The sequence below is a fragment of the Grammomys surdaster genome, unplaced genomic scaffold (assembly GCF_004785775.1).
Source record: "Grammomys surdaster isolate TR1022 unplaced genomic scaffold, NIH_TR_1.0 166, whole genome shotgun sequence".
NCBI classification, from domain to species: Eukaryota; Metazoa; Chordata; class Mammalia; order Rodentia; family Muridae; genus Grammomys; species Grammomys surdaster.
This window is the reverse complement of record NW_021604614.1, coordinates 12,220,064-12,245,790: the sequence shown is the minus strand read 5'-3', so window position 1 is coordinate 12,245,790 and position 25,727 is coordinate 12,220,064. Positions and strand designations below refer to the sequence as shown.

The 25,727-nt window shown below is 50.8% G+C and overlaps 1 protein-coding gene across 7 annotated transcripts in view; it reads right to left on the bottom strand.

Moving 5' to 3' along the window:
• Pitpnm2 (phosphatidylinositol transfer protein membrane associated 2) overlaps nt 1-25,727 on the bottom strand; it is a 132,167-nt gene that overhangs the window by 69,795 nt on the left and 36,645 nt on the right. Inside the window, exon 1 of one of the 7 annotated variants that reach the window (XM_028765870.1) lies at nt 22,951-22,968. The exons of 3 other annotated variants lie outside the window; for them this stretch is intronic. The gene's annotated coding sequence lies outside the window, so the exon portion shown is untranslated. 3 more of the 7 variants (XM_028765868.1, XM_028765869.1, XM_028765867.1) reach the window with 3 other exon arrangements.

Sequence of the window (25,727 nt, the reverse complement as noted above, 5' to 3'; positions counted from 1 at the left end):
CGGCCCTCACTTTCCATCAACACAGGAGATGTTCTTGTTGACAACCGAGGATTCTTTTTTTCCACTGCCAGCTGCACAGGAAGGAGGGGCGATGGGGTGGGGGTGGGCGCTGCCTGCCTCCTGGGCTGGGTTGTATAGGGGTCAACATCACCAACTCCCTCTCCAAATGCCATTGCCAGGGTGGAAAGAGATGGACACTGCTCACCCACCAGACAGTAGTCTTAGAATCCCACGGTAACAGGGGTATCTTAAGATGGACACAGGACACACCAGCAGGACCAGTCCACCTGAAACAAGCTGGGAGACGAGTCTCCTCATAGCGCTCTCATGAAATCTTGGTGGAGTGACAAAACAGTTCCACACTGAGTGCCGGTTTCCAGAGGATTGAAGACTAGTCAGCCAGAAAGCCAGGCAGGCTGTAGGCAGAGCTCTGCCCGCTGGGGGGCACGTGAGCGTCTCTGAATTTCCTCCTTTCCTTGGTGCCTCCACGCTCTAGGAAAGCAGACTGTGTGTGCTCTAGCAATCACAGGCAAAATTGGAAGCACAGCAGCGCAATGTCCTCCATCCTGGGAGCTACTCAGGAGAGAGGCTGTGTACGTACTCCAACTCTGCCCAAATAGGCTGTGCCTGAGCAGGCCGGGCCAGGCCTCTCCTTCCAGCTCTCCCTCCATCCCAGCTTTTTGGAGAGAAAGCAAACAGACCCTTGACCAGATGGAGCCTTCCTCGCTAATAAACCTAGCCTAAGGCTGAGACGTGTTCAAGAAGAAGCAGAAAATTACCTTTCAGGAAGCCAACACGAGGTAAGGGGAGCGGGGCACCAAGGGACCAGAGCTGGAGCCTCGCGCGCAGCAGCAGGTGCTGGCTGGAGCCCTGCTCAGCAGCCCCATCCTGCAGGCTCTGCTGGCTTCCCATGTGCAGGTCTCAGAGAGCCGCCCCCGGCCTGCAGCGCTCCAGGCAGCTCATGCCTGGAAGTGCCAGCACACAGTCCCCTGGCTGTGTGAGGAGCCACCACTCAGGGACAACAGAGGCAAGGAAGAAGGCAAGCGGGAGAGGAAGGGGTGGGGAGTGGAGCGGGAGGGCGGGAAGGAGGGAGAATTGATTCTCTCTCCTCCACTGGGACCACTGAGCTAAGTTGCCATGGAGAAAGGGGAGCCGCTGGCAGAGCTTGAGGCGGGTGGAGGAGCCATATGCCAGGGGAAGGCGTCAGCGGAGCCAATCCCACAGAGTTCTGCTGTGGCAACCTCCCCAAACAGGCCTTAGCCTGCTCACCAAGGCAGGGTGGGGCATGGCTGGACGGTGGGCGAAAACAGCCCTCCACTACAGCCACTCTGAGGAAAAGCAAAGCCCAGGAAGCCTCCCTAACTCAGGCTGCTCATCCACTCTGCATCTGGGACCCTGGACCTGCCTCTTCAAGCCTCTGACCTCAGCTGCTCACTCACAACCCAAGGTCAAAGTCCTGGAACAGACAGGCAGTCCCCTCCCCAGGCCTTTTAGAAGCACTGCCTTCCTATCCTTGCCTCCTGTTTCTAAAACTCAGCCACCAAACCCTGAGTCATACTTTCCCACCCTCAGGAAGGAGGGGATGCCCACCCACAGGAAAGCTTCTGTGGCCCAGAGCCATTAGGCAGGAAGCCAAGATGGAAGGCTGCAGGGCACCTACTGGTTAAAGAAGAGACCGTATCATGGGCACCCTGGACCAGACCCACACTGGGCTGTATCTCCCACCTGCACACTACCAACCTTGCTGCAACTGCTGTGCAAACCCACAGCAGGGCTGGCTCTGTCCCCAGCCTCACACAGCCTCTGGCTGCAAGGTGGCTGGGGTGGGGGTGGGGGGGAAGGACAGGAACCTGGGCTGGAGTCTTTTTTCTCCCTTCGGAGATCACAGGGCCATTGCCAGTCTGGTCACATCTCTGTGTTTTCATTTCCTTGGTACAAACTGAGACAGGACCATTTTCTCTACCAAGCTGCGCTCTGGGGCATCGTGATGCTGGCAGATGTAGGGAAGGCTGAGGCTGTGGACGCTGTGTCCTTCCAGATCCAGTTGGAAGCATTGGGGCAGCATCCAATGCCCTGCCTCCCCTTGTGCACTTGGCGGGCAAACCTGGAGCCAACAGCAGTGCCTCTAGGTCTGTTGCTCTTGAGGGGACATCTGAGGGTACCATGCCCCCCACCTTGCCTCGGAAGCCTGCAGTCGGCAAAACATTTCCTTTTCCTAGCCCCACTTCAATAATTCCTTATGAAAATATCCCAGTATATGAATCAATCAGAAAAATGTTATAAGAAACATGTAGATTTACTACCCAGATTTCTGTTTCCTCTCACTTTCCTATTGTTAAGTAAAAAAAAAAAAAAGATAGAACAAAGAATTTACTGTTTTCATCAGTTGAGCGTGTACACTTTAGTAGCATGAAGTCTATCCACAGTGTGGTACAACTACCACCTTTATCTGGTAGTAAATATTTGCATGACCCCAAAAGGAGAGCGTGGGAGAGCCACTTCATTACTACTACTCTCTAGCCCCTGACCACCACTAGTCTACTGTCCACTGACATGTTTGCTTTGGGTGTCTTTCTTTCTTTCTTTCTTTTCTTTTCTTTTCTTCTTTTTTTTTTTTTGGTTTTTTGAGACAAGGTTTCTCTGTATAGCCTTGGCTGTCCTGGAACTCACTCTGTAGACCAGGCTGGCCTCGACTTTGGGTGTTTCATATAAATGGAATTACAGACTGTATGCAACCTTTTGGGACTGGCTTCTTTCACTTATCATGTTTGTTCTCAAAGTTTATACAAGGTTATAACCTATGTAGGTTGCTCCCTTCCTTCAAGGCAGAATAATATCCTATAGATTAGACAGACCCCATTGTACATATCTACTCACCACAGGATGGGGTTATTTCTACACTTCAGTTCTCCTCTCATTCCTCTCCCCACAACCTAAAGAAGTGTTCTGGGCATTTAATCTCCATGCTGCAAGTCTCAGAGACCCCAAACTAAATGTTCATCCGCTTGTCTTTCCAATGAGCAAGGCTCTCCTTTGCCTGACGTGGGGACAAAGGCAAAAGGCTCGAAGTGGCCTCAGCCTCCTCTGTCTCAGGGAAGCCGCCAGCTGGGCAGAAGGATTTACAGGCACCCCCCACTCCACACCTTCTTTGACAGATGAAGGTGAGTTCTGTGCCACCGGCATTCCTGGCTGTACAACCTGTCTCCCATTGGAGTTGCTTCAGATACAAGGCCGACACTGCCCAGGTGACTGCTCCGTGGGGATGGCCACCTTCTACACCTCTACCAGCCAGGCGCAGCTGTTGTGACCCCATAGGCCTAGGTGGCCACTGACACTCAAACTGTGGCTGGTGCTGATGGATAATGTTGCTTTGCTTTTATTTACAACTGAAATTAAAGACTTACATGGAGCTGTGGTGATCACCAGGGACAGGACAGCTCTAAAGGTAGAGGAAACAAATGGCCTAGCTCCCCAATCTCTACCTTTCCCTTTCCTCTCTCCACTTACCTGAGCTGTCTGGGGTGTGGGGAGGCTTCGTTGTACAGCCTGGGCCAAGGCCTATCTAGAAGGACAGAGGGTATGTGGTGGGGCTCTCAGGGAACCAAACAGATAGCAGCTGGGGAGTAGGCTCCTTAGACTCCATAATGACAAGAGTCTCTGAACCTCAGGCCTGGATCCTCCTCTGCCCTGTTCTAGAACCACTCCCTTCCCCCGTTTCCCCCAGCAACTCCTGATGTCATCCCGGAATGCCTGGCCAGGGGCTGTAGGATTGGAACTTCCCTACCATCTCGATGCATCAGCAGAATTCTGTGTGGTTATGCAACCTTGGTTCCAGACTAGGCTGAGCATCAGGTACTCAGGGAGACTGCCCCCCACACCCCTGCTGCCCTCCAGACTCCCACTGCATAGTAACCCAGACCACACTCTGAAACCACCCCCTCCCTCAGGAGATGCATAAGGACACACTCAGAGGGCTCATCTAGCATGGCTGGTCCCAGGCCCATGGTCATCTTGGCATGGAGGGTTGGTTGTACAAGCTCATTCTCCTGGGACCTCCAGTACTGGCCAGGCAAAGAGCTATTTGCCTCAAAGTCAAGACAACAGAGATGAGAAAGAGTACACCATTGCTCTCCCGTCCCTAGTCACATGAACCTGCCTAGTATGTGTGGGATAACAGTAAGGTGGCCAGGAGGACTCCAACAAATAGGGCAAATTTAAACACAGCCACAAGGCACAGTTGGCCTCAATCTCTGTGGTTTCCACATCCAGAGAGTCAACTAACCACAGACTTGAAATGGAAAATACTGAAGAAAAGGAATCGCATCTGTACTCAGCATGTGCAGGCCTTTTTTTCTTGTTGTTAATTCCCTGAATGGTACAGTGGGACAGTTCTTTGTGGGAATGGTGCAGTGTGAAAGATCCTCACAGGGCTCTAGAGTGTTTGGCACCACAGATAGCCTAGAGAGATGAGCTGAGGTGTCCTGGAGGACATTCGAGGGGCATATGCAGTACACTGTCTTCTACAGAAAGGGATGGAGCACTCTGGTAGAAACAATGCCTCAGACACTGAGGGGCAACTGTCAAACAGGACCCTGTTGCTCTGTCCTGAACTGGCAGGCGCTGCTGAGAACAGGCCTGTCCTCTCCTGCAAAGCCTTTCCTTGCCTCCCAGCTTCCCGTGTTCCTGTAGCAGAAGGCCCAGGGGACCCAACACAAACCTGTAGGGAAATCTTGCCTCTCACAGCTCCAATCCCCAGTGGCCTCCCTGCCTCTTATTCATGCTGTCCAGACTGGGGTCCATCTCTTCCCGCAGGGCGTTTGCACCTGCACAACCTCCTCCGCTAGCCTCTGCGTAAGCACATATTACTCAGGCTGCCTTGACCACTTAGTTAACTCTGAGTCCTGCCCTGGCTTTCCCTTGACCCTCTCGTTGTTTCCATGGTATCAACCTTACCTAATATACGATCTACTGGTCTTTGATGTTTTTCTTTCCAAATAGTGGTAAATGCTAACATTTGCTATCCTGATAGCTTGTTAAGTGCTTGGCTCCGTGGCATTAAGGATATTAACATGGCTATGCAGCCCACCCCACTCTCTCTACAACCTTTTCATTTCCTAAACCAGATCTGCACTCATTAAACACTAACTCCACCCCACCCCACCCCGGTACCGTCCATTTTACTTCTGTCTCTATGGATCTGACTCCAGTGACCCAACTTTACGGCATCATTACAGCACATGGAATTACACCCTGGTCCTGCTATGCTTCTTACACTTAGCAGTTCATCTGTGCGGTAGCATCTTCCTTTGTAAAACTGTCTGTCATGCTGGGACGGACAGCATATGCCTTTGTTTTCAGTACTTGGGATTTAATCTAGTAGGTAGATCTCTATGAGTTTGAGGCCAGCGTGGTCTACAGAGGAAGTTCCAGGACACCCAGGGCTACACAGAGAAACCCTGTCTCAAAAAAAAAAAAAAAGAACCAAAGCCACCAAATAAAAAGCTGTCTATCTCACATACTAGATGGAGACTTGTAGGGTGGTTGTAGTCACCATTGCATCCTAGGGTGCACCTGTGAGAGAGAATACCTGGTACACACAGGCACTGAGCAAATGTTTTAAATGGATGAATAAAAAGTGAGTACGCGCCGGGCGGTGGTGGCGCACGCCTTTAATACTAGCACTTGAGAGGCAGAGGTAGGCGGATCTCTGAGTTCGAGGCTAGCCTGGTCTACAGAGTGAGTTCCAGGACAGCCAGGGCTGCACAGAGAAACCCTGTCTCGAAAAACCAAAAAAAAAAAAAAAAAAAAGTGAGTACGCAGACAGATGGGTGAATGAATGGACAGATATGTGAATCGGAAAAGATGGATGAGTAGATGGCTGAATGAATGACAGGCAGATAGATGGAGAAGCCGCAGAGCAAGTACCTCAATTCATGTGTCTGTGCCAGGCCATGATTTATATGCAGACCTTAGCTCCTGGTCCTACCCAACGACAAAGCCACTTGCCCTGGAGCCCAAGCCCATGACCCCTAAGATGTGGCCGTATTCAGTGTCACAGGACTCTCCCCCTAAACTTCACAATGGCTTCTCTTATATGGTTAGCCCTGTCAGGATGTCCCCTCAGATGTGACACATTCAGGGAGAATTGACTAGAGAACCAAAAGTTCCTAATCATACTTTATTAGTTTGTTTCTTCAACAGAGTCTCACTCTATAGCCCTGGCTGGCCTAGAACTCCTGTCTCTGCCTCCTGAGCGCTGGGATCCAAGTCTTGTACCACACCATACATGGGTCTTAACTGTAATGTAAAGGCCTAGGAGCCTCAGACGGCCTCAGGACATGGCAGAGAAGAGAGTGGGAGGCCAGGAAATGCCTGAAACACACATTTCATCTGAGGAGCAGAGCCTTGGGAAGCCAGGGCAACAGCCTGGTCAGGCTGAGGGCTAGACTTTCAGCCCTGCTCTGCAGCTGGGCCTACAGCCTTGGCAGCAATTTGCCTCTCACCTTTTCCACATCCTGTCTAGCTATTTATAGCCATCCTTTCTCTGAGAACTACTTTACCCATTTTTTTTTTCCTGGCTGGACAGACTTGGTAAATTGAAGTCAGGAGGACCCCACCTTCGGATGCATGAGGCTTCATGGTATGGCTATACTTGGCTGGGTCTGCCTGCACCCCTTGTCTTGTGATGGGCCTCAGGGCTTGTGACATCCTCCGCCAGGTGTGTGGTGCCTCCAGGGCAGAGGCATGCACACAGCAGCCCAGGCAGACCTCAACTTTTGGTGCTAGAAGATGGGGATCCTCTAAAGCCCAGGTCACCCCAAAGTTACTCTCTGCTCTAGGAAAGACATATTGTGGCGGTGGAAGGACAGCTGTACCTTTAAATGCTCGGGCCCACAGATATGAAAAACATTTGCACTCTGGCTGTTTGCATCTTTGGTTATTTTTAGGGTGAACCCAGTTGCCTCCCCTTGGAACCGGATGAAGCCCCAGAGAAGGCACGTAGTCCTTTTTCCCAGATGGGGGGTCCTGCTCCTGTTTCCCTGGGAATGAAGTCTTGGACACGGGCTAGCTAGGGGAAGCGCCCCCGGAGGGACACACGAACTCCTCTCAGGCTCACTTAAGGGCCCTGTGCACAAAAGCAGCTTTGCTCCTATTGTGAAGATCTGCTGCTGACATCAGGGCCACCCACCTGCACCCTGAGAGCCCCTTGCCACACCCCTGGGGTCTGAAGAAAAGAAAGCGTGATGCAACCCCCCCACAGAACCCAGCAGTCCCAGCCGATGGGAATGTCTGGCTGGCATGTTTCTAGAACAAGCAGCAATTAGAGGCGATCTTCTCTCCTGCCCCCCCTCCCCCAAACAGAAATAAATCAGCGCTACCATTCTCCCAGCTAATGATTTCCTCCATTAAATTAAAAAGAAGAAGACAATGTTTTTTAAAATGGATTACCAGCCCTGTGCTTTCAGAGACCACATGACCTGTCAGCTCCTCTCAAGTCCGGATGCATCAAAGCCCCTCAATTAATTTTTAATAAATAAGGCAATCACAGTGTAAGACTTGCCATCAGCCTTTCCCACCCCACCCCCTTTCCCACAGGCACACAGGGCTGGCCCTCCGCTCAATCAGGCCCCGGAAGGTTCTTCCTATCTCACAGACAGAAACAAGACGGAGATGAGATGCTCTTAAGCACGCCCTAGGACCCTGTGAAGCGTGGAGAAGCTGTGGAATGAGGCGTGTGGGACAGGCTGTTGGTTTCCAGGCGTTCCTGTCTAGAAGCCCGAGCTAAGGAGCCCAAGCAGGGTAGTGTGAGTTACTACCACCTCTTGCGGTACATATGGCAGGACCTCACCTTTTTATGTCCCTCCTGAAGCACTCTGTGACACAGCAGACACCACTTGTTTACAAATGTCTACCCCAACAACATGGGCAGGCCCAGAAAACATGCTGCTTAGTGGTAGAAGCCAGATTCAGAAGACCACAGGCCCTATGAGCCACTTATGTGGCTTGTCCAGCCGAGGGACATCTACAGACAGGACAGTATGGGAAGGCACAGCACTCACTAATGGGTAGAGTGTCTGTTGGGAAGAGAAAGCAGGCAGAGTAATGCCACACAGCATGGTGAACGCAGTCCATGGAACTGACATGTGCTTACAAATGGCTAGCATAGAAAAGTTTACATTATGTGTAAAAATGTCTTGTAAAAACAAGACAACAGAAAGCTACTTCTCAAATGCCATTTGGGAACACAAGAGTGGCCAGCCACTCCATGGTGACTGGTGCAGCATCCTTTCTTACCAGGGATTGGCTCCTCGTGTTGGCCAGTATGTCGGAAACAAGATTCCCTGTTTCTCTGATAGCTTGTGGCATGCCAGATGCCAGAGGGCAGGCAGGGGCTGTGAAGGCCCAGGGAATACTTTCTCTGAGGAACTAGATAGGGGGCCTTTGCACTGGCCATGTCCTCTCTGGAAATCACTTCCCTAGATGTTACATCATTTGCTTTTTTTGTTTATTTGTGTATTTACAGAGAACCCGTCTCTGACCATCTACAGTCAGCGAGAGGCAGGGAAGGTCACTGGGGCCAGGGAGGAGATATCACAGCAAGGACAGGAGTCCCAGAGCCTAGATTGCCCATGCCAAGCACCCAGTCCTGTGGCTGTTCCTGGTTGCAGAGAGGCCATTCACAGAGGACTGCCAAGGGCTGGCACTATTGTTAACCAGCTAGAGGGCCTTGGCAAATTCCCTCATCCCTCTGAGCCTCAGGTTTTCCTCTACACTGTGGAGAGTTTATAGTGCATGGCGCTCCAGCTTTTTCCAGGACTACACAAATGACGCACAAACGGTGTTTAGCATATGGCAGGGCCCTGGTCAGGTCATAAATGGTAAGGACAAACGGCTTATGACTGTAATCTCCCCATCAGGCAGGAATGCTCTTCTTAAGAGGATCAGGGCAACCATCCCAGAAAGCTCAAGAAGGCCACCCTGGGACACACGACTAAGGCTCACACCGTGCAGATGAACTGACGTGATCCTTTGCTCCACATTTTGCATATGGGGAAACCAGATCCTGAAAAGGTTAGTAATTTGCCCCCAGGCCACATAGCTAGGAGACAATGATTCAAATTGTTCCATGTATCAGAAAAGCAGGGAAGCAGGGAGGCATAGGGGAGCCTGGAGCTGGCAAAGGGTGACCCCAAGTGCTCCCACAGCTCTAACTGCATGAACCTCTGAAAGCAGGAGGAGAACTCTCAGTACAGGTCCTGGGAACCCCACAGGATGGTAGGAAAGGCCTGGGACATCTTAATTCTAGCCAGGGTCAAGACTAAGGACTCTATACTACATTCCCCTAGGCTAGCGGCTTAGGTTAGAGTAGAATACAGTTAACTCCCTCAGAGTCAGGACAGGGTGCTGAAGGAAGGTCTCCATATTCCTGACTTAGATCTTCTAACATCTGAGACCCAGGGACTTGGGGTTTTTTCACACAGGTGGAAAATTCTATGTGCACAGCAAGAAGGGAACCTGCTTCCAACTTGGTGGGGTGGTGCTAGCTTGCCCTCCAAGCAAGTCTCTAGAAATACCTGGAAGCTCCCAGCTGGTGACTCACAGGTCACTACAAATAGAACTTCTAAGCAGGTTCCACTAACTCTTGCTCCCATGAGGGGCCCATGGTGAGCAGGTTAAGCTATGGATGGACAGGGAGTCATGTCACTGCATCAGGAGCCTCCCAGGACTCCATTCGCACTTAGAATCAAGACCAAAGTCCTCACAGTGACCTGAGTCCCCCAGGATGGCACTCTGCTTCTCTCCGTACTTCCTATGGCCTGTCCCCTCTTGTCCTGTCCCCAGTCAGTTTTTCAAACTTGCTAAGTGTCCTTCCATCCCAGGATCATTGCCCCTGCTGCTACCGCTGCTGCTGCTGGTGGTTTCCTGGTTGGCACACAACTTGCTTCACAGATTTATATAGACCTCTAGAGATTCCCCTTCTGACCACCCTACCTAAAACTCTGTTCCCTCCCCTTGCTTGCTTTCCTTCCTGCATTTACATTATTGTCTTAGTTACTGTTCTATTGCTGTGAAGATACATCGTGACCAAGGCAACCAATAGAAGAAAGCATTTAGTTGAGAGCGTGCTTACACTTACACAGGATGAGTCCATTATCACCATGGTAGAGACAATGGAAGTAGGCAGGCAGACAGGGCAGGAGAGCAGTAGCTGAGAGCTTATCCACAAGTTGAAGGCAGAGGTGTGGGGCTGGCTTGGGCTTTTAAAAACTCAAAGGCCACCCACAATGGACACCTCGTCCAACAAGATCACAACTCATAATCCTTCCCATATATTTCTACCAACTAGGAACCAAATATTCAAATATATGAGCCTACTGGGGCCTTTCTCATTCAAACCACCACAAGGATCAAAGAGTGTATTTTAGTCAGGGATTTCATGTGGCTTCCTGATCAATCGCCAGTGCTCAAAATACACTGGACATACAAGTGGCATCTAAAAAGTTGGCTGGTGGCTTTAGGAGGTGGCAACTGGAACTAGGGTAAAGGTGGGAGTGACAAGTGCTTCTGGGTGAAAGAAGAAATACAGAGCTTAAATAAGCAAATGTGAAATAACTTAAATGGTAAACAAACACCTTCCCTGCTGCCACCCTCAAAAAAGCGCCAAGTCCATGAAGGTTTACAGGTGATTCTAGCAAACCTCTGAAAGGTCACTAGAACCTCAGGGGGGAAGGTTGCTCTATTAGAAAGAGGATAAGAACGGGCACACTTCATGAACAAGATGCTCTTCAAGCCAACCTCAAAGTAGGAGAGGTATGAAGCACAGCAATAAGAACTTGGGGTCTGAGCAGTGGTGGCACACGCCTTTAATCCCAGCACTTGGGAGGCAGAGGCAGGCAGATTTCTGAGTTCGAGGCCAGCCTGGTCTACAGAGTGAGTTCCAGGACAGCCAGGGCTATACAGAGAAACCCTATCTCGAAAAACAAAAACAAACAAGAATTAGGGTCCCCCAGGGAACCATATGTCGTGTCACTTTTGTGACAATGTTGCCTACTCCAGAATTATCTTTCTCCATCTACCCTCTGTGTTCCCTCCCTCGACCAACATTCTCCTTCATCCTGGTCACTAAATCGCAAAGTGAGTATCCCACAAATGTCAGCCACTGTTGCATACACTGTCTATTTGTCCATCTCTGGCTAAAAAAAAACAAAAACAAAAAACAAAAAACAAGACAGGAATTATATTTCTCTTATCCTGGTATCCTTGATTCCTGAAAACACAGCAGGTCTTTGGACATGGTTAAGAAGATGTATAGCATCTGTGAAAGGCTCGAGGCAGCTGACCATTAAGAGAAGCCTTCAAGAGCTGATGCTGTGGACACACAAGCAGCGGCGTCTGTGCTGCCTGGTTCCCAGCCGTCCTTAAACACGTGCAGTGGACTCAGAGGCCTCGGGAAGCTGAGAACACTAGAGTTGGTTTTCTTCAGGCTCCTTCTTTGAACAAGAAGGTGAGCAACAGAAGCCACACCTCCTCCCCAGTGAGGCTGAGGGGACCTGAAAGGGCACATCCGTCTCCTTACTCTTTGTGAAGTTCATGTGAGGTGGTGGGGCCCGGAGAACAAAGTGAGGAACAAGGAAGCAAGGCTGGTATCTCCAGCAGCCTAGAGGCTGAGCTGAGGGAGAGGGAGAAGAACAGACTTCCACACTCACAAGGGCCCAGACAGCCCTGTCCCCCCGAACCCCCCAACTACAGCCATTTATCAAACAAGGCCAAGAAACCCACATCACTGTTCTACGGCTGGGCTGCACCCTTCATATTCTCATCAGTCCTCAGATTCAGATCAACGGCTGCCAGATCCATGAGGCAGGGGCATCTCTGAGACCTTTCAGGCTGTGGATACAGCAAAGCATGGATCCTAATGGGAACCCTTCTGTGGCCATCAAGACCTGCAGGTACATATCAGAGCTGCTGAGAAGCACCTTTGCAGTCAGTAGATAAAGCAGTTTTGCAGTGGAAACAAAGATCCCTTGGCCCAGGAGAAAGGGACCTGGTAGGTTTGGAGACCTGGACAGGTATCTACGACTGTGTAAAAAACACACCACAAATAATGGTTCAGACAATGACCATCCACTACCTCACACTGCTTCTGCTGATTAAGAAACCTAGAGTGGCTTGGCTGGTGGCTCTGCTCTGGATCACTCAGCAGGTTACAATCAGTAAGTTATCCAAAGCAGGGGCTATGGTCATCTGAAAGTTTGGCTGGGGTTAGAAGAGCCACTTTTGAAGAACTCACTCATGTGACTGACATCAGGTGTAGGTTGATGGCCAAAAGTCTACCTCTGTATCTAATCATAATTCCAGAATTTTCCAGAGAGCTTCCTAAAACTCCTCATAAGACAGCAGCTTCCTGGAACAATCGATCCAAGAGAAAGAATGGTGGAAGCCACACTGTCTTTTATAGTTTTGTCTTAAAGGTGACATGGTGTTACTTGCACCAACCTATTAGATATGCAGGTCAGCTCCTCCGTGTAGGAGAGGACAATATATGGGTGTGTCCATGGAGGCAAGGGACAGGACCCTGGAGGCCACCTGCATGGCCACACTGGGCTCCAATCTTTGATCTAACCTGTCTCCTTTCATCTTGCAGGCTGCCCATGAAGGCAGGTATTTTATCTCTATTTTATAGACATGAAGCTAAGAGAAGGTATCTGCCTTGAGTTCCACTGACCATTAAAGGACAGCCAGTGTCTGCTCTTGTCCAGCCAGTTCCCAATGACAATCCTCTGGGCAGCTCAGCCTCCAAAGGGAGCCAGAACCCAGATAGCAATACAGCCATGTTATGAGACTGTTCCTCAAAAACTGGTAATTCAGAACCAGCGTAACAGCTCAGTGGTAAAGGTGCTTGTCACTAAGCCTGAAGACCTGAGTGTGACTCAATGGACTCACATAATAGGAGGGAATGCACTTCACACATGTATGTACCCCCACATGGTCTGCATACACACTGCCCCCATACACAAGTACAAACACACACATAATTTAAAAAACAAACAAACAAACAAAACCCAGCAACAGTTCTAAGTGTCTTGATTTACCTCCATCCAATCTGACTTCTCCTCCATGACTGTCAAGGGGCCAGCTTCCTTGGGCAGACAGACTAGAAGTGACCTAGGCAGTGACAAGGCCATAAGCATACAGCAGACAGGTTGGCTGACAGAAGCTGTACGGGCTTGGAACACTCACAGTCATTCCCTTGCTGCCACAGCCTGGCTGCCCGGCCGCAGGTGGCCTTCACAGAAACAGTCAGGAGCATCTCCCCTCACTCTCTGACCACCTCATCCCCTGCAGAGGTGCCTGGCTTCACAGCAGGGTCCCTGTCCTGCAGTCACTTCATTAGGAGGCCACCTGCTTGAGGTGCCTGAGTGACCTGCGGCAGCAGGTGCCACCTCATGGGGTGTGCAATTTACAGCCCCTCAGAGGTACAGTACCCAGGTGACAAATGCATTGAGCCGGCCAGCTGCCAGAGCCTCCTGGTCTCACAGGAAAACGTGACCCAGGGTTATCCATCTCCCCTACTTTGTTCTTACACCCACCACTCAGGAGAAGAAAGGAGCAGCCAGATCTATAAATCTGACTTCTCCATCCACAGCTCCATGGTTCAGGATGCGAAGAACTCTCCTGCTGCGTGGTGAGAATCAGCTGAGGTCAACAGGACAGAAGCTGGCACAGCACTGACCCAAGGGACCAGCTCTAGCTCCTGAGACAGGGATCCTGACGTGCCACACACATGCAAAGCAAGCACTAGGAACGACCTTGCTGGGAGCTCTGAAGACGCACTCCAACTCTCAGATGGGCCACGCTGACTCACAGGGAAAGCACAGCCCTACTGTCCCCAGCCCACCCCAGCACACAGGAGCCCCAAGTTTCTCACAGAAGACAGGCCACTCTCTGGGCTGTTCCATGACCTTAGAGGGTTAGCTTCCCCTGCCAACCTACAACCTGTGAGGCCACATACATGTGTCCTCTCTCAATCATCTTGCAGGCGGATGGATGGCAAGGGGAACTCACTGCTTGGAGGAATGGCTCCTGCGCGGCACCTGCCAGCTCTTCTTGAGGCAGTCCTCTGATTGCCTTCTTCTTCTGCTTTGTGTTGGAGGCTGAGAGATCCCTAGGGTGAAGTAGTCCCCTTACCAACACTCAGTTTGTGTGGAGGGTGATACTGACAGGTCACTCCTTGAAGCTCAGGGCTTATATCTGAGACCCCTGTGGGACCTTTGGACCTCAGAACTAGTAGAAAGGGGCTCTTCCTTTGAATGAAAGGACTCCATTCTCCAGGAAACAGAGCTACAGGGAGTAAACAAGGAGTCACTATTTGAAAAGACAGACAATCGAGCAAGATTAAAGAAATATTTAGCTGCTCTTCCTCTAATCCCTAGGCTGTTATCAATCACACTGGTTCTAATCTTGGTCCAATTTCCGGATCTGCCTGCAAGGCTCCTCCAGGCCTCAGATCTGCTCCTCAAAGCAGAGCCTCCTCAAAGAAGAAACTGAAGAGGCTCCAGGGCTCCTGCCTCCTGCTGTGGCCTCCTTCTGGCAGAGCCTTGTCTGCCTTGGATGAGCCCTGTTCTCACTATGTAATCTCTCAGAGTCTGGAAAGAGAAAATGAGAAGCTCTAGGAAACCCAAGAGACCCCACCCTTACAAGCCTAGACAGTCCAGCCAGCTACTTAGGAAAGGATATCATACAGCGTCTAGGCTCAGCCTCTCACCTGATCCTGAGGGCCTCTGGGAAGCTGCTTCTGCTTGCATTCCCTGCCAGTGCCCTTCCCCCCTAGTCCCTCCACCTCACCAACTCAGAACTGTATTAAGATATAGTCACCCCTTAAAAATGCACTGGTCATCAAATGGGGTCTGTTCATACAACGGAATACAACTCAGCCATAAAAACAAAACAAAACCAGGATAATGTACTGATCCATGCTACAGGGTAAACTTGAAAACAACATGTTCAGTGACAGATGTCATAGTAAGAGTTACTACAGAAGTCTATCTCAATGTAACATCTGGGCAGGGCAAGCCAGTGAAGACAGAAGTGGATTGTGATTGCCTGGGGAAGAGAGTCTGGAGAGAAATGGGGTGTTTGTGAAGTGCTTAAGTATTTTTAGGTTGACTGTGGTGATAGCTACACAATTTAGCGCATTTTAAACAATCCTGGACCAGTACTTTAAATGGGTAGATTGTATGGTATGTGACTGTATCTCAATGTTTTTAAATATTTATTTTAAATAAATATTTGACTTAGAACGCTTATTTTTAAGTGCAGAGAATAACAAACTACTCCTTCTAAGAGTTCAGGGCAGCTGCAGAGGTGATTCTGGGTAGAGACCCTCCACTCCCACATTCCTTCTCTCCTCTTGCCCTGAGGGAAGCAACATACACACACACACACACACACACACACACACACACACACACACACCCCAGAAGCACTCACCTGGGGCTTGCACAGGGCTGAAGAATATATAGATGTTAGCTCTGTGAAATGATCTGGGTGAAGTCCACTGGGAAGAATGTTGTCCATAGAAGTGTGACACCACCGATCCCCCCATGGATTTAATTATTCCTACCTTGCATACAGCTGGATCGCCAATGAACCGGGCTGACTGAAAGAGGGTGCCTCTTATCCCTCTGAAGTGACAGCAATGACAAACAGCCACCTGAGCAGAGGCATGCCTCCTGCAGTTGCCAGTGCAGTCAGGCTCAGCTATGTCCTGCCTCCAGCTACTATCAGCACAGGACACCCAAGAGTCTCAGAGGCTGGGAAGGCAGGGTCAGTGGGGCTTAGGACAGAGTATGAAATGACACAGAGCCAGCAGGCCTAGGCTGGGCTGATGCTGTCTAAATATTCTGGCTAGAGGCATTCCTACCTGCCACCCTAGGACCAGCCTGTCAACTTGGAGACAAGGCCCTCATCTCCAGCTATTTTAGTGAGGGACTACTGTGGGCTGGCCTAGTATAGAAAACATGGGGGCTATAGAGCCATTTCTGCCACATCCTGGTTCCTCAGCTTTCTGTTGTGGAGCTGCCAGCCTGGCCAGTGGAACTAAGCAATGCTTTTCAGAAGCATTTGTCTCATTTAAAGCTAATCACCCCAAGCTAACCACAGACTTAAGGGAGGTAACCCAGGCTCAGAGTAGCAGCTTAGTCTGGAAGAGACAGAACTAGCATGGTCTAGGGGATCTAGACCCCTGAGAATCCATCCAGATGCTCGCAAAGCTCAGAGAAGGCTTCCCAAGGGAGGTAACCATGACTGGCTTCAGTTTGGAGCCCTGCATCCTTAGGTACATCTGAAGGGCAGCCTGCCAAGGCCTGTGCTTTCCCCCAACACTTGAAATCTGGTACATCTGGCTCACACACAATGACACTGAGGTCTCTATCATCTTCTCTGGCCCAGGAGAGCCAGCTAAGTACTCTGGGGACATTATCCAAACATCTGCCTCCAACTCTGGCCATAAAGCAAGGAACTGGGGAAGCTGATAATTGGAACAGTTCTCTCTCACAGCACCGTAAATCACCGCCCTCCATTTGCACTGGCCAGACAGAGCTCTGCCAAAGCCCAGTCCAGGGCCTTGGGGTCCTCAGGCCAGCCAGCTTCCAGATGGCTGAGGAGAAAAGCAGCCTACAGGAGATGTGTCCACACTTCCTCCAGACCTGTCCCCAGCCTAGAACAAGTTCCTCACAGCTCCATCCTTAAACCTGGTCCAGCAGGGATCAGGCCAAAGGAAGGAAAAGAGAAGGAAACAGAAGGCTCCAGTCTTCCCAGCCTTCCATTCCTAGGATCACACCAACCCTTAGTGCCCAGGGAGGGAATGAAGCCAGAAGCTGGCTGGGACTGTGTGCTCAGCCACCTATGCAGACCAAGAACTGAGCCTGGAGTACCTTGCTCAAAGTCATCTATCCCCAACAGATACTTCTTCCCATTCTTAGCTGCTCTACCACAACCCAGGGAAAGAGAGGAAGACCTAGTTAAGTAGGCACCAACTACTCCGTTCTCACCGGTCACAGCCTTCCTGAGCCTCAGTTTCTTCCTCTGTGTCACCATCTCTTCTTAAAGAGGCAGCTGAATGGCCAATGAGTCCAGCTGTATTGCCTGACCTGCCTTGGCCTATCTCATCTAAAATGCATACGCACCAGGTGGGTGTCATTTTAGGACTCCCAGTTTCAGCATAACAAGTGGACGCTTAAGAGGGGCAGAGCCAGATTGCCCAAGACCACAGACTGACCTTCTCTCAGATTCTGAAACTCAGGCCTCCACCAAACATTGATCTGTTTTCCTAGACATACAAGGCAGACGCAGACAACAGTCTAGCTTGGCAGAGGTACAAGTGGAAAGAGCCAGCTTGATGGGGAAACCAGACTGTACAGCAATGTAGCATGGACTGAATGACCATTGCTTAGGAAGAGGATGGAGCAAGACAGAGAGGGTTCTAGAAGGCCTCTGGGGTTCCTCCATACTCCAGAAATTTCATGAGCTTCTCACCTCCCTGCTCAGGGGAGAACAATAGCCACAGGTACCAGATGGCCTAGGTTCTCTGTGGGTACCTGGTGTGTGCCCCTCCCCTCTCCTCCTGGGGTGAGTTTCACCATCTGAGCTAAGAGGCCTGGAACTGAAGGACTGACTAGAGGCTCTGCATAGGAAGATAGTCACTGCTGACTTCTCATCTGCCAGCTCATCACAAACACCACCTCTGTCCCCAGTCTCTGACGATGGCCATCACCCTACTTATCAGTCCGCCCTGACAAAGCCACAATATGATAATGTTTACATCATGAGACTGTGGTCTGGTCTTCACTCAGGACTCTGTGGTCACTGAAAAGATGTGTTTATCCATTCCTCACATAGCATGCTTTCTTCATTCACTTTGCTTTGGAGGCTGACGGTCTGGGCTCTGCATCACCACAGGGGTGAATGGATACAGTTGGCAGGCAGGGATTCAAAGGCTGAGCTAGAAGCAGCCTGTGCAACTTTGGGATCTGGGAGCTTGTCAAGGGAGCCCCAAGCCAGTCCCTGGGGGACCAGTTATCTCTGCTGTAGGCCTGGCTACTGGTTTGGGCCAAGCTTGCTGGACAAAGTCACCCCTGAAGAGGACAGCTAAGCAAATTGGAACTGATGGCTCTGTGCTTGTCACAAGCCCCTGCAAGCTTTTTAGCTCATGGCTGCTCAGCACTGCCATCTTTAGAAACAACTGTCTCTTGGGCATGCAGCCATGTACACACATCCCAGTCTTACAGGCCCTATGAAAAGAAAAGAAGAGAAAAGAAAAGAAGAGAGAGAAGAAAAGAAAAGAGAAATCTTTCAGGTTCTCAACAAAGACATTGTAATGTCACCAGTCTGACCCTAATCCTCACACACAAAGTCAAATGAAACTTCAGAAACACAGAATGGCACCCGTCATTCCTCAGGCTAAAGACTCTCCAACATTCTCCCAGATCCTAAGATGACTTCACCTTCACGTGCACAAGGCTCCACTTGTTCTTCCCTCAGCCCAGCCTCTCCTGACAATCCTGACCAGGAGCTACACTGGGAATCCAGGCTGTCTATACAGACATGGGCCCACAGTGCCTCCGTCAGCCTCACCGGCTCTGCACAAGCCAGTTCAGATGTCAGCACCACAAGAGTCCCGGATTCCACAGAGTGTGGTTGGCATGGGTATCACAAAAGCACATAACTTTGTTCCCACCTGTGGCTTAAGATTACCTTGAAAACAAGAACCAGACCTGGTTCATCCTGGCAGTAGTACTGAGAGCTCAGAGAGCACACTTAGTAGCAGGTCCCAGCATGCGCTATGGTGCTATGTTTCTCTTTGTCCCTGGAAGCCCTACAGCACAGAGAACACATGGGGAGGGGAACATGGCTCTCTCCCTCAAAGCTACAGCTTAGTCTTCACCTGCAATCTGTAAGAACACCCGGGGCATCACTTATTTATACAATATTAATACTTGCCACTTCTTGCCAGGCCCAGCTTGTGTGCTCCAATGCTCAGCCCTTGTTAAATGAGGCCACAGAGGGGGTTCACAGGGTGCCACTTCCCATGATTGGTGATTCCATGACCATAGTACTTTCTTGATGATGAGCTCCCAAGATCCTTGACGTGAAGCATCTCTTGAGCACAGAGCACTTCCCATCCAGCAGCCCCAGATAATTGCTTCTGGCTCAGAGGCGGCAGAGGAGGAAAAAGACAAGGGAAGGGAAGGCACAAGGATGCTGAGAAAGGCAGGAAGATGGAGACGTGCATGAGGAAGGGGGTGGGGTGACGGGCAGAGCTACAGGTCGGGAATAGCTGGAATTCCTGCCTTTGGGAGCTCAGCCCAAACTAGGACCACCTGGTGTGCTGGCCTGGGGTCTGGCAGTGAGGAATGGGGTAAATAAAACTGCTCTCACAGAGAGGTCTGGGAAGGGCAAAATCAGAAAAAAAGATACCAAATGAGGTCCATGACAGCCTCCAACAGGCGCACTGCCCAGGGCCCCACAATCCTCTAGGCCAGCCTCTTCCTTCCCAGCTGTTAGAGCAGGAGAAGCTGAGAGGACTGAAGGCTGCAGGAAGAGGGGCCTCCTTTCTTAGCACAGTCTCCTCCCCATACCATGTAGCTGTCCCTAGCACCCTCTTACTGGGTCACTCGCCATTTTCTTTCTACAGTGGTCACTCAGGGCTGAAGAAGACTTTAGTAGTCTACTTACTATTACAGTCCCCAACGTACAGCTCACTTTCCCTTCCCTCCTCTAAGCAGAACCTCCTTCCACCCCTCCTTTACCCATGACCCTAGAGGAACAAGTGTGCTCAGGCAGGGAGCTGGGAGGGAGCCGATCTCTTTGAGTGCACACATGCAAACACACTGGCCTGGCAGCAGCAGCGGTGGCATGGCTGGGGAGGTGTTCCAGCAGACTATTTATAGCCGAGCCCCCATCCACATGCTCCCCCAATGCTGCCCGCCTGCCTGCTTGCCACTGGGGCTTTTCAATCTGTGTCTATATTTATCACTTGAAGCCGTTGGGATAATGGCAAGGCCAGAAATAGCCTTGAAGACATTCACGTGAAGCTGATGGGCAGGTCCCCAGCTCCCAGGCTGACCTCACCCCAACATCTGCCACTTGGCGTAGGGAATGGGAAACAGCTGGATAAGGCTGGGCAGACAGATGGGAACAACATAATCCCTCTTCCCCTGCTGGCCTTGGCCCTCTGTAGCGAGGCAGGGGACACGTCCGGACTGATATATCACAGCCGCCAGGCTGAGGGGAGACCGAAGGTGACACGCTTTTTTGACGTCAGTGTGCTAATCTGAGCAGACCATCCAGCTCAGAGAGAGGACTACGGAGACAGGCTGGGCTCACTGAAAGCAGGTCACTGCTACCCTGGGGAGCAGCCCTCCTGTTTGACCCTCAAACTGAACCTGGTACGAGCCTGCAGGAGGAAACTGGGTCCTGCTTCCTGCGTACCCAATGCCTTCCAACCTCAAGTAGAAAGAAGATCCACGGACAGCTGTTAGCCAGAGCACTGAGGACCCCCGATCCTCTTCTTGAACCTCAGTGTCCAGCCAAGCCCCTCCTAGCTGGAAATAAAGTGTCCAGGGGACTCAACTTTCAGTTTTGGGGCAAGCCCCCACACTATTGCCAATAGCATGGTGGGTAAGTGTCAGCATTTTGGAGGTCTAACATCTTCATTCAAAAAATGGAAAGGAAGACACACAGGCAAGTACCTGGTACGCTGAGGCCCCATATGAATGCTGTTCTTCCATGGGGAAAGAGGGAAGAACTCTCTGAGAAACTGGGCTCTGGAATAGGCCAAGAGGAGTGTCAGGGGTAGTCGGAACCATAACCAGGAGCTAAAGATGTGGGCAGGGCAGGGCAGAGCATCAGGGCCCATCACAACAGAGAGCCAGAGTAAGGCCAGAAACATGTAAATGAAGAGGTGAGGCTCCTTCGTGCTGGTAGCAAGCACTTACGAGCCAGAGAAACAGACACGAGGACAATGAGTTCCTTGAATCCCACGGTGTCAAAGTCTCTACTCCTGACACCCGTGCTGCATGCCCAGCTTCTGTCCTGCCATTCTCTAACTGTACACTTGAGCAACCTGGTTCTTCCTGAAACTCCAAACACAAGAACACGGGAGTAAAGACACTGGCTTGTGCGGTTCTGTCTGCTTCCCCTTCTCTCCCAGTAAGACTCATCTGCACTCTTCAAAGCCCAGCAGAGTTGTCCCCTGCCTAAGAGCCTTCCCCCATTAGGCAGCTAATAGCCGTCTTCTTCCTGCTCCAGCTGCACTGCTGGCCACTCCAGCCGAGAACCATAAGCTCTCATCCACATCTGCCTCCTCCACCCCAGAGGGCATACTCTCCTACCTCACTGGGCTTGTACTGCATGGCCAGACGAGAGCGTGAACTGCCCCTGCCCCTCGTGCTTACCTAGAGCTGTCCTTCTACAACAGCACTCCAAGGTGATGCCCAGGACAAGGCAGATCTAGGTGTTCTCTCAATCTGCTTTGCCAGTGCTGCTGGGCTGGCTGGGAAGCTGTTGCCCCTGCTGAGATTTGTCAACAGAGCCAGCAGTGAGGGAGGAGACCCACCTTCTGTAGGCTGGCAGCCATACCTACAGTGCCGGGGCTTCCCAGGCTGTTTGCTTTTGCTCCCCTCCCCCCTTTTTCCTTTAAAAAATATTTACAGGCCAGGCATGTCTGTGTATGTCTTTAACTCAGGATGTGGGAAGAAGAAGCAGGAAGATCTCGATGAGTCCAAGGCCAGCCTGATCTATATAGAGAATTCCAGGCCAGCCAGGTCTACATAATGAGGCCTGGAAAAGGCAGCTCCCCAAAGGCCAGCTCTGTAGACAGCACTGGCAGGCAGAGCCTGGACTGGTCACAGCAGCTGACATGTTCTGTTTGGTCCCAGGACTCCACAGATGCCTTACTCTTCAATCACCACAAAGACTTACAGTAAGCTCTGATACTGCTCCATCTCACAGATGGGGAAAGTGAGGCACAGAGAGTGGAGGGGGGTCTGCCCAAGGTGTCTCAGGCAGTTTGCCACAGAGCCAAAATCAGCCAGCACATTGCACAAAGGAAGGCTCTTGGCGGTGCACTTGCTAAAGGCCTCCCAACACTGCTGGGCTCCAGGAGAGTGTTCTTGCTTACTTTCTCCGCCTTTTTCACGTCTAAACTATCCTTGGGAGATCCTTCCAAGCAGCTCAAAAACTGGACCTGTCTTCCCCTCTCTCCCCACTTCAAGCCTATCATTTCTAGCAGACAAGGAGAATGGGGGGGTTGGGGAGCAGGGCAGGTAAAAGGTACAGATGAGAAAGAAAGGTGGGAGCTGCAGGGAAACTGGGAGAATCAGCCCAAATGAAACACTATCAAAATCCCAAATCGAAAGCTATTACTTTATAAGCTAATTAAAAAACAAAAGGTTTTAAAAGGACACCTGTGATATCAGATGTGCCTTGAGAGGGACATCTGATGGGCCAGCCCTGTTTGATTGGTGATGCAGACGTTCCCTGCTAAGATGCCACCAGTACACTCCCTGACTTGTACTTTAATGAACTCCTCCACCACACTGATGTATCAGGGAGTGACTGAGACCCATCTCCCAAGGTCATCAGCCCTCTGAATGACAAGTGCCACAGACCAAGGAGGGAGAGACCTAGAGTGAGGAGACTGCTCCTTCCTGAGCCCCTCACAACACAGCCCCCTTCTTCTTACCTGCTTCTTTAAGTGGTTCCAGAACAGGACACATTTAAAACTGAGGCGACGCCTCAGTACAGGATTAAGTCAGCAAATCTCTTTTCTCAGGGAAACAGAAGCCATGAGAAGAGTAACAACTGAAGCTATCACAATGTGGAAACAGCACCCGGCCTTGGGGGTCCCCGACAGTCCCAGGGGGGTCCTAGAGCACCAGTCTTTACCTGAGAGTCTCAGCAGAGATGCCAAAGCACCCTGGGGCAAAGCGTATCAGCATGGGAAGAGGCTGTGCAGGGGCTGTAGCGCGGTGGGAGGATGGGGAGGGAGTTAGTTAGAGGGTGTGTCTTCACAGCCCTGCAGTCCTTTGGACAGGGCACTTGTCTTTGGGTTTGTTTGCTGGAGTTTTATTTTGCTTTGTTTGGAGACTGAGTGGTCCAGGTTGGCATCAAACTTGAAATTCTCTTAGTTCAGCCTCCTGGGTGCAATTATAGTCCTGTGCCATTATGCTCTCAGCCTCTGAGCTATATTTTCAGTGCAGAAAGCTTGTGTCTAGTTGCTCTGTGGCCCTCATCCTCTGTCCCTAGGAAGTTGCCAACAACTGACTTTCCAGAAGCTTGTTGCACACAGGTGCCTGGAGACTGGCCAGGCCTCAGCACTGCCTGGTACCTGGCCCTGCTGTTCTGCCTGTGGAATCATGTCCTTAGCCATGCCCTGAGACTGCCATGTTGTTCACCAGAGCAAAGGACAGGTGCCAGAGATAGTCTTTGGCAGTCAGTGGCAGCAATTTCCATGCTGACACTCCTCAGCGGTCTGTGCATTGGGAATGGAACAGGCTGAGTTATACAGCACAAAGGAAAATCAAACTGGATGTTTGCTTCCACTTTGACCCACAGACACATACTTCCTCAAGAGAAAAGAAACAAGATCTTACTCTACCTTCTCCAAGTGGCCCTCCTGCAGATGTCTGAAGAAGACACCAGGTCCTACTCTTTGAAGCTTGGGACAGGCCTATTGACTGGCTAGAACGCACTGCAAAGCCTGTCATCAGAGTAGTCTCAAGTGCCCAAACATCATGACCAACGGTAGCCCCTTCCAAAGAAACGCCAAAGAGACACAGAAGCCTCCTGACAAGTGATGACGCCAAGAGTACAACAGATCTTCCTGTTGTAAGTGATATCTGTTCTCAATGACACAGCGGCCTTCTCTGTGCCTTTATTACAACAAATGCTATCTATCACAGATTGAATTGGACCACAGTAGGCATGCGCTCTGGCTGTGCACACTGGGGAGACCGGGGCTATGGAGGCTGTTTCATACCTTAGACCAATGATCCTCTGACCTTAGCTAATCTTGCACATGCCTCAAACATGGACATTTTGCCCCACCTCCATCACACACACACCTTTGGCTGTCCTGTCAGTCTCAAGACTTGTCAGCTCCTGGAGGACAGGAAGGTCTCTTCCTGGCCTCCACCCTTATCTCAGCAGAAGCTCAGTAAAAGCTGAATGAAGAACACTGTGAACTCTGGCTTTAATATGCCCAAGGCCTGGGATATCACCAACACTGCAGTCCAACTAGAGTCAAAATCTTGGGCAGTAGCCCAGAGAGAGCTGCTGAAGGCCTGGTGTGCCAAGCAGAGGCTGCCACCCTTGAGGCTGCTGGCACTGTCAGGTCTCACTGCTCAGCCACAGCACTGTGGAGCCAGCCCTCCCTTCTGCCCATGGCTCACAAGCCGGCACGGCCCTCCTCCAAGGGACCACTCGGCTCAGCTGCAAACTACTGGACTTCGATTCCAATGCTTGGCTCTGCCATTAACCAGCTTGACTTTGGACATGAAACTTTCTTTGTTGAGCTTCAGTTTCCCTACAGGTTACATTAGAAGTCAGACCAGAAGGTCTCCTGCAGGAGACCCTCCCATTACTGCAGCTGTTCCCGTGTTCCTCCTGCTTCTTCCCACCACTGCTCCAGCCTGCTCACAATACCACAGCCAGAGGCTGATCCTGGCCCTCAACCTTCCAAATGCTTTCATGGCTTCCTACCTCTCAGAGTGAAGGTCAAGGCCGGAACACCAACCTACGCCCTTCTTATTCTGACCTCTGCCTTCCCGGCTATCGTTCCCTGTGCTCACTCACTCTATCCAGTCAGTCCCACACAGCTTCAGTCTCTCAGTGACCCCACTCCCGAGCCCACCTCAGAAAGTAAGAGCCTCACACATGCTATGCGCAGTCTACCGTTAAGCTGTAGTCCCAGGCCTCTCTTTCCAGCTTGTGGAACTTCCAGCACAACTGTGCTATGGGATTATTATTGGGAGGTGGCAGACATTTTTAAGAGGTGGGGCCTAGAACACTGGGGGCTTGCCTTCAGAGAGGAAAAAGGACTCCATTCCCTTTCTCTTCTTTCATTTCTGCCTTTGAGAAAGGAGTTCTGGTTTGCACATGAAGCACCATGAAGTGGGACCTAGCATACACTGAAAAGCATCAGGAACAACCAGTCATGGACTGGAGCTTCTAAAAAAAAAAAAAAAATCAGCCAACCTTAACCTTTTCTCATGGTAAGTTGATTATTTCAGGTATTTGTCACAGTAACAGAAAGCTGGCTAACACAAAGCACGCTTCTACAGATGATCATGGGCAGCAGAGAGAAAGAAACGCCAGGTAGACTGTACCACCTTGTTGGATATAAAGCGCATCTGCAGGAAGCAGTGCTTTCTCTAAGCAGATAGGACCCCGAGAGAATGAAATGGAGTATCCTTGGGGAGTGCACGCCAGGGGATGGGAGGCCTACAGTCAGAGAAAGCAAGTCCTTGGAGGTTTGTGGCCAAAGTCCATGTTCCGTATACTTCTGGATGCGAGTTAAAGCAGCCATCAGACTGCAGGAATACAGACAGAACAAGCCAGCAGGAACAAATGCAGAGCTGGCCCCACATGGCTTGGACATCAAATCCCACCCAGGTTTTCCACCAGCGTCATGAGGAGAGCAAAGAGCTGAGGACAAGCTCTTG